This window comes from Centrocercus urophasianus, unplaced genomic scaffold (genome assembly GCF_019232065.1).
Source record: "Centrocercus urophasianus isolate 14NV4802_14NV808 unplaced genomic scaffold, USGS_Curo_1.0 seq_9, whole genome shotgun sequence".
Classification (NCBI taxonomy): Eukaryota; Metazoa; Chordata; class Aves; order Galliformes; family Phasianidae; genus Centrocercus; species Centrocercus urophasianus.
The window spans coordinates 13,246,952-13,255,473 of record NW_024885532.1 but is presented as its reverse complement, the minus strand read 5'-3'; the positions used below and the strand labels follow the sequence as shown (position 1 = coordinate 13,255,473).

Sequence of the window (8,522 nt, the reverse complement as noted above, 5' to 3'; positions counted from 1 at the left end):
AGAGAGAAAGAGAGAGAGAAAGAGAGAGAGAAAGAGAGAAAGAAAGAAAGAAAGAAAAAGATTTATGTAATTCAAACTGAAAATGTCACTAACACTGCAGGAAATTTTGAATGTGATTTTTACATCCCAAGAGAGCTGTTCTGTGAGAGAAGTAGGATTGTTAGAGCTGTGTCCCTTTGTGCCTCTATAAAACAAATCCTATAGTGTTTTCTGATGGATTAAAGGGATTTCTAGATGACTAAGAGGTAATCCTGTAAGACTCAATCACATGCAATGCTGTCCTGTAGGATTTTTAAAGGGCTAAAACATTTTACTATAAGATTTGTAATGCTTGTTTCAGAAGCTATGTAGAAATGTATGCCTGAGTCAGTAGATACTATGAGTACAAGTCACAAAGTAGGTGAACATATACTTCACGTATCTGCCTTAATCTTTATAACACCTGTGTTCCAGTACTTACTTTAAAAAGATAATTCTGAATTTAAGGGTAGTCTCACGCATTTAACACCTCAACCAAAATTCTTTTTTGTTATTGTTGTTGTTGTAATAACTGAAGTAAGATAATTTTTTCCAAATATTCCCTGCAATATTATTTTACTTGTTAAACAAAAATTTGTGCTGGGAACACACATATGTTCATCCTCTAACCAATCAAATGTAATCTTATTTAAAAATTATCAAATTTTATTAAATGTAAATACAATGAAATATATGTTCATGTTTGGTTAGACATACATCAGTTCAGTGGGAAAGAGTTATCTGTGTGTTCTTTTATGTGAAGCGTTAAGTTTTAAACAAGCTCTCCATTATTTGAATTAGTCGTTTAGATTAAAACACCATCCTGATAGCTCATAGTAATTCCTATACATACACATATACACATATGTATGCATGTGCAAGTGTATTTAATAATAGCACCACAATATAATATAAGACAGCTTGTATAACATAGCACTTATAATTCTTAAAGGATATAATAATGAAATAATGTAATAATGAAATAATAAATGCGTTCTTCAGTTTATCAATTTAAGACATTTTATCCAATATTTAGACACCTAAAGTAGTAAGATCATGAGAGGTGTCTGTCTTTGGGTCATATGCATAAATGGGTTTTATAATCAGTAGAGATGTAGACTGCAAATCTAAAGGTATCTAGATATTTATTTTATACTAAGTGAGATGAGCTAGACTTCAAAAATTTATGGGCTGTGATTATTGCCTAGACATAAGAATCTAATGATATTTGAAATATTCTAAAATATCTAAGAATAAGAATATCTCAGGACACCTCCAGTGGGACATCCAGTGTTTCTTTAGGTAGTAATTGCTTAAACTTCCTATGAGAATTTAAAAATCTAGCATATTTGCCGATCCTTTAAGTATGATGATAATTAAGATAGGCATAATAATATAAACTATAGAATGTACATGCCTCGTGCCTCACAAATCTACATAAAGATGAAAATACGATGCAGATTCCATGGGCTGGCTGCAGGAGGTCAGGGAATTTCAAATGATATCAGTGCTGAATCAAGACCTAAATTGACCAAATTTAGGCTGGTCATCTTTCTCTGAGTTCCAGTGGATACAACAGGATGGTAAGAGAAGTTGAAATGGAACTCTAATTTCATCTGCAGAGTATTGATAATTTAGACTCTTCAAAATAGAATTTAAGTAAATCTATATTAGTAATTAATTAATGTTTATTATCTTTTTGTTACAATGGCACATTACGCATTTCAACTGAAAATGATGTGTAAGTTCATATTTCAAGAGTTAAGATGAGATTATTTGCCAACAAGCAGTGACGGAGACTGAGGAACTGGTAATGAGGAACTGGTAATAAAGGGGCACAAGAACAACCGTTCCACATATTCGGAAGTCCAAAGCAAATATTCACCTCCACTTAACATAACCTTCGCCAAACTTTTCCAGTCAGAAGGGGGAAGGATATTAGCAGCTATAGTTTCAAGTATAGTAATAGTAAACGGAGCTGTGGGACCATACTGTGCACTTGCAACTTTCAACTCCTTTAACTGTTTAAACGGAATGGGATCATAATCATTAAACAACCCCCCCACCCCCCAGCATGTTGTTGTTGTATAATGGGATATACTTGAGACGGAAAAAGTTGCCCAGAAAATTCATCAATTGTTTCCCCAGCTTTCCTAGCTTCTTTGAGCGCTAATTGCATAGGAGATTGTTGCATAAGCAAAGCATCTACTCCAGGCGGGGGAGGCATTTGCCCTGCTCGAAAGGCAGGCAAAACAGCAAGGGGATCTGATCGAGCCTGATCGACTATCTGTTGTGTCTGCACAGCGGCATCAGCAACCTGTAATGCTGGGAATACAGTTGCTAAGTCCTTATGGTGATATTCAGCAGCCTCTTTTTCTAACTCTCCCCAATCATCAGGGGCTAAAATATCCTTTGTTATGTTAGTGCCAGGAGGTTTACAAGGCAGCAAGTCGTCTGCTAATTTACAAATCAAAGGGTGCTCATATTGGGGAGGGGACGGTGGGGGTGCCGATGGCATAGACGAAGGGATATGATCAAGAGATTTTGATCATGGCAAGGCAGGATATAACTTTTCTGTTGAGCAAGTGGTCCGCTGCCACTTCTCATCTCCCGTGTCTCCTCTGAGACATTCTTTTATTAGAGTACAAAGCGTAAAGGTATCAATAGGTACCTTCTCAGGACCATGCACAGCGTAATAACCCTGGAGTCTTTCACCCACTCTATTCCATGTTTCGACATTAATGGTTCCATCCCTAGGGAACCAGGGGCATACTTCCTCTATGAAATCCAAAAAAACGACTAATCTGACCCCGAGTCACTTTTATTCCTCAGGCAACTAATAACGATTTTAACATTGCAGCAAAAATACCTCTTTCTGTACTTGCTGCTTGTCCCATTTTATTTAAACAATCTGTTCAATTCCCTAGTCCTTACCTCCCTGGATCAACTTACCAACCGCGGCTCAAGGGAGGAAGCGACGTCTTTTGTCGTGTGGACTCCAAGAGTTCCCATTCCCGGGTTTCGGCACCAAATGACGGAGACCAGCTCAAGACGCCTGGAACAGACGGGCTTAGGCTCTGGTGGCGCAAGAAGCAATCTTTATTGTTTTTACAGGCTTTTTATATCTTTTAGCTACAGGAGTATACAATATTTAAATCAGATAACATTCATGCAGCTGACAGCAATACATCATTATTTAATTAACTCTTTTGTGGATTATGATCAGTACAGAGATCAAAAGGTGTTCTATTCACAGAACATGCTCTGCTCTTGGTCACGGAACAAGAAAGCTGTAATTTATGCTTGCCAGTCTCACATGACAGTCCTTCCCTTTCAGGAAGGGCCGCATGTTCCCTGTTTGACCTTTTCAGGCCAGCCAGGTCTGTTTTGCTTAACAGTCTTCCTCAGCAGTAACAAAATACGTCATCCATGAGTTTAGTTTTGGTGTAAGGCCTAGGAGTGCACAAGAATCTGAGAGAGATACATCCAAGAGAGTTGACACAAAAGGACCGAAGGTATATTCCACACCACATGATGACATGCTCTGCAGTGACTGCTAATGGAAAGAGGGAGCAAGAGGGGACATTTGGAATCATGCACTTGTCTTCTCAAGTAACTATCGTGTTACAGAGCCCTATGTTTTTGAAAATGTCTGAAAATCTGCCTGCCAGTGGGAATTTGTGAATTCCTTACTTTAATTTGCTTGTGCTCATAAGAATTAAACATCTATTAAACTGTCATTACCTCAGCTCACAAATTTTCTCACTTTTGATCATCATCTTAAAGCAGGTAAGTGAGCAAATAGGTGTGTAGGGCTAAAGTGTTTACTAGCGCTGAACAACAACAACATATGATTAAAAAAAAAGTGAAATTGAATGAAAAATTTCTGGAAGTATAATCTGAACAGAAAATCAAGAATTTAGAAAAGATATTTAGAAAATACTTCAGTGTGTAGAATCATAGAATCATAGGATTATTGAGGTTAATTTAGTCCAAGCATCAAACCATCATCTCCATGCCCACTAAGCCACGTGCTTCAGTGCCATGTTTACCCATTTCTTGAAATCCAGGGACAGTGAATTCACCACCACCCTGAACAGACTGTTCTAATACCTCACCACCCTTCCTGGTAAGAATTTTTACCTAATAGCCAACCTGAACCTCCCCTGGCATAACTTAAGGCCATTACCTTTTGACCTGTAACCAGTTGCTGGGAGAAGAGGCCAAGCCCACCTCTCTACAACCTCCTTCCTGGTAGCTGTACAGAGTGATGAGGTCTTTCCTGAGCATCCTCTTCTTCAGGGTGAACAATCCCAGTTCCCTCAGCTGCTCTTCATAAGACTTGTTCTCCATACCCTTCATCATCTTCATTGCCCTTCTTTAGACATGCTCCAGATTCTCAGTGTTTTTCTTGTAGTGTGGTACCCAAACTGAACACAGTACTTGAGATACAGCCTCACTGGTGCTATTTACAGAGGGATGATCACCTCCTTAGTCCAGCTAACTATACTATTTCTGATATAAGCCAGGATGTCACTGGCATTCTTGCTCTCTTGAACATACTACTGGCTCATGTTCAGCCAACTGTCAACTAGCACCTTCAGATCCTTTTCCTCTGTGCAGCTTTCCAGCTACTTTACTAGAAGCCTGTAGCAAAGTAGGGGAGCTATAAGAAAGAAAGGGGCAGACTTTTTAGTAGGACGTGTTGTGATAGGACACAGAGAAATGTTTTTGTCACAGAGTTAACTAAATCAATCTATACCCATGACAGGGGGCAGCAGGCCCCAGGGCCCCCTCTGACCCCACAAAATGGGAAGGGAAAGGGAAAAGGAGTAGGGAGATGCGAGCTGGGCTCGAGGAAGGAAAAAAAAAAAAAACAGCAGCAACAATCTATGGAGGAAAACTTGTTGTATAGAGGAAAACTATGATACCGGAATGCAAGATAACACAATGTAATACAATCTAATTGAAATTGAGACTAATGAATCAAATAAAATAGGAAAGAAAAAGAGTTCCCAAGATCTAATTCAATCTTGAAAAGCTTAGAATGGCTACGAAAGCACACTTCAACACCCCCTGCAAGGCAGTAAGAGACCGCCCAACCAGGAAGGGCCAGATCCCATGACTTCCGTGATGTACAGGGACAGGTACATACAGTACCTGTACTCAGCTATACGTATAGGTACGTACTAGTATGTACTCCCCCTGTCCTCAGCTCTGTTCTGGGCTGTACCTTGAATACTGTGTCTGGTTTTGGGCCGCTCACTGCAAGAAAGACATTGAAGCCCTGGAGAACATTCAAAGAAGGGCAACAAAGCTATTGAGGGGTCTGGAGCACAGGCCGTATGAGAAGCAGCTGAGGGAGCTGAGATTGTTCAGTCTGGTGAAGAGGAGGCTCAGGGGAGACCTCATTGCTCTCTGTAACTTCCTGAAGGGAGGTTGTAGTGAGCTGGGGATCAGCCTCTTCTCTCATGTAACTAGTGATAGGACTAGAGGGAGTGGCCCTAAGTTGTGTCAGGGGAGATTCAGGATGGACATTAGAAAATGCTACTTTTACAAAAGAGTGGTCAGGCATTGGAATGGGCTACCCAGGGAAGTGGTGGAGTCACCAACCCTGGAGGAATGTTTGGATTTTGTGTTGAGGGACATGGTTTAGTGTGTACTTCTGGTAATAGGTGGATGGTTGGACTGATCTTGTAATGATGATCTTGTAAGTCTTTTCCAACCTTGGTGTTTCTGTGATTCTGTGAGGTACCTGGAATTGGAGTGTTAACACTTTAAGTCCCAGTGCACTACATAATGTTATGATGTGGAATACCGAAAACCAAAGATCACAAAACCGTGACAGTTTTCAAAGTAAAAGAGGTGACATTTAGACTGGATATTTTACAGTAAAAGTGGTGGGGCACTGGAACAGGTTGCCTAGAAACAGGGTGGATTCCCCATTTCTACAAACACTCAAGATCAGACAGGACCTGAGCAACCTGAGTTGGCTATAGATGTCCTGTTCACTGTAGGGGAGTTGGACTGGATGACCTTTAAAGGTTCCTTCCAATTCAATTGATTCTGTGATTCTATGATGCATGGTGTAACTGTGACCATAGTTCAGGACCTAGAATTTGGCCTTGTTAGGACTCATATGACTGCACTCCATTGATCTTTTTTACCCAGATCCCTCTGAAGGGCCTTCCTATCCTTGGACAGATGGACACTTTCTCTCAACTTGGTGTCATTCATAAACTTAATGAGGGTGAACTCAATTCCCTCAAGCAGATCATCAGTAAAGATATTAAACAGGGCTGGCTGCAGTACTGACCCTTGAGAAGCATCACTAGTGACTGGTTGCCAACTGGATTTAGCTTGATTCACTACCACTCCTTGGGCCTAGACATCTGACCAGTTTTTTACTCAGTGAAGTATAAATGTGAGCATAAAAACATGAGTATTATGGACATAAGACAGTCTCAGAGTAGGTAAAGAATGTTTGGAAATTCCACATAAGTTCCTTTTGCGTTAAAAATTAGAAGTGTTTCATTAGCTTCAGTACAGAATGCCATTTTTTTTATATTAAATTTGTTCTTTGAACTGAGATGATTGTATAAAGAGGTTATCCCATCAATCTTATTTGCTATGGAATGAATGTACTACTTCTGTAGTTTTATGTATATAAGTTTATGTATATGTGTTTCTTTTTGTACTGATTTTTCATTTAGGGTAAAAAAAATCCCACTCTATAAACTGCTGGCAAATATGAACAGATTGTCTATCACCTTCTCTGCTCATGTAGCATGGTTAATTTTGTCAAGAGTTTTTATGTGGATGGACTGTTACACTCTACTTATTTATACATAATAAGAATATGATTTATAGTGTTGGTTTAAAAAAGATTTTGACTTTTTTTACACTGAAATTCTAATTATAGTTTATACTCATTCTGAAGTACTGGTAAATAGTTATGTAAAGCCTTTTTTATGCAGACGAAAGAATATTTTCCCTTTCTTACTGTGGAATGAATTAAGTCATATGGACTTAATTTTAAGATTGGTGCAATCCTTTGTAATCTTAGTATGTTAGTAGCTAGGTCTGTTCTCTGTAACAACTAAGCCATTTCAGTGTGGCTTTATACCCATTTAGTTTTACTAGAATCATAGAATCACCAAGGTTGGAAAAGACCTAAAAGTCTTCCAGAGACTTTTCCAGAGAAAAGTCATCCAGTCCAACCGTTCACCTATTCCCAATAGCTCCCACTAAACCATGCCCCTCAACACAACATCCAGCCTTTCCTTGAACACCCCCAGGGTCGGTGCCTCCACCACCTCCCTGGGCAGTCCATTCCAGTGCCTGACCACCCTTTCTGAAAAGTAACATTTCCTAATGTCCAGCTTGAATCTCCCCTGCCGTAGCTTGAAACCATTCCCCCTGGTCCTATCACTAAAGACACGAGAGAAGAGGTCTACCCCCAGCTCACTACAACCTCCCTTCAGAAAGTTATAGAGAGCAGTGAGGTCTCCCCTGAGCCTCCTCTTCTCCAGGCTGAACATTCCCAGCTCCTTCAGCCTCTCCTCATATGGCCTGTGCTCCAGACCCCTCACCAGCTTTGTTGCCCTCCTTTGAACCCGCTGCAGGGCCTCAATGTCTTTCTTGCAGTGAGGGGCCCAAAACTGGACACAGTACTCAAGGTGTGGCCTTGCCAGTGCTGAGTACAGGGGGACAATCACTTCCCTGTTGCTTCTGGCAACACTGTTTCTGATGCAAGCCAGGATGCCATTGGCCTTCTTGGCTACCTGGGCACACTGTTGTTGCTCATGTTCAGCCGAGCATCAATCAATACCCCCAGGTCCATTTCCTCTACGCAGTCCTCCAGCCACTCTGCCCCAAGCCTGTAGCGTTGCCTGGGGTTGTTGTAGCCAAAGTGCAGGACCCGACATTTGGCCTTGATGAAACTCATCCCATTGGCTTCAGCCTAGCTCTCCAGCCTGTCCAGATCCCTCTGTATGGCCTCGCTACCCCCTGGCAGATCCACACTTCCAGCCAATTTGGTGTCATCTGTGAATTTACTGAGGGTGCACTCAATGCCCTCATCCAGGTTATCAATGAAGATATTGAAGAGGACAGGCCCCAGCACCGATCCCTGGGGAACACCACTCACGACCGGTCGCCAGCTGGATTTAACTCCATTCACTGCCACTCTCTGAGCCCGGCCCTCCAGCCAGCTCCTCACCCAGCCAAGAGTGTACCCATCCAAGCCTCGGGCTGCCAGGTTCTGCAGGAGAATACTGTGGGAGACAGTGTCAAAGGCTTTGCTGAAGTATAGGTAGACCACACCAACAGCCTTTCCCTCATGCACCAGATGAGTCACTAGATCATAGAAGGAGATCAGGTTGGTCAAACAGGACCTGCCCTTCATGAACCCATGCTGGCTAGGCCTGATTCCCCCAGTCATCCCACACATGCCTCATGAACTCCCTCAAGACAATCTGCTCTATCTGCTCAGACAATCTAGT

General features: G+C 41.3%; 2 pseudogenes; both read right to left on the bottom strand.

Moving 5' to 3' along the window:
* The window catches only part of LOC122171501, a 9,117-nt pseudogene extending 6,581 nt beyond the window's left edge, over positions 1-2,536 (bottom strand).
* Positions 2,537-7,265: 4,729 nt separating this feature from the next.
* LOC122171500 overlaps positions 7,266-8,522 on the bottom strand; it is a 6,261-nt pseudogene continuing 5,004 nt past the window's right edge.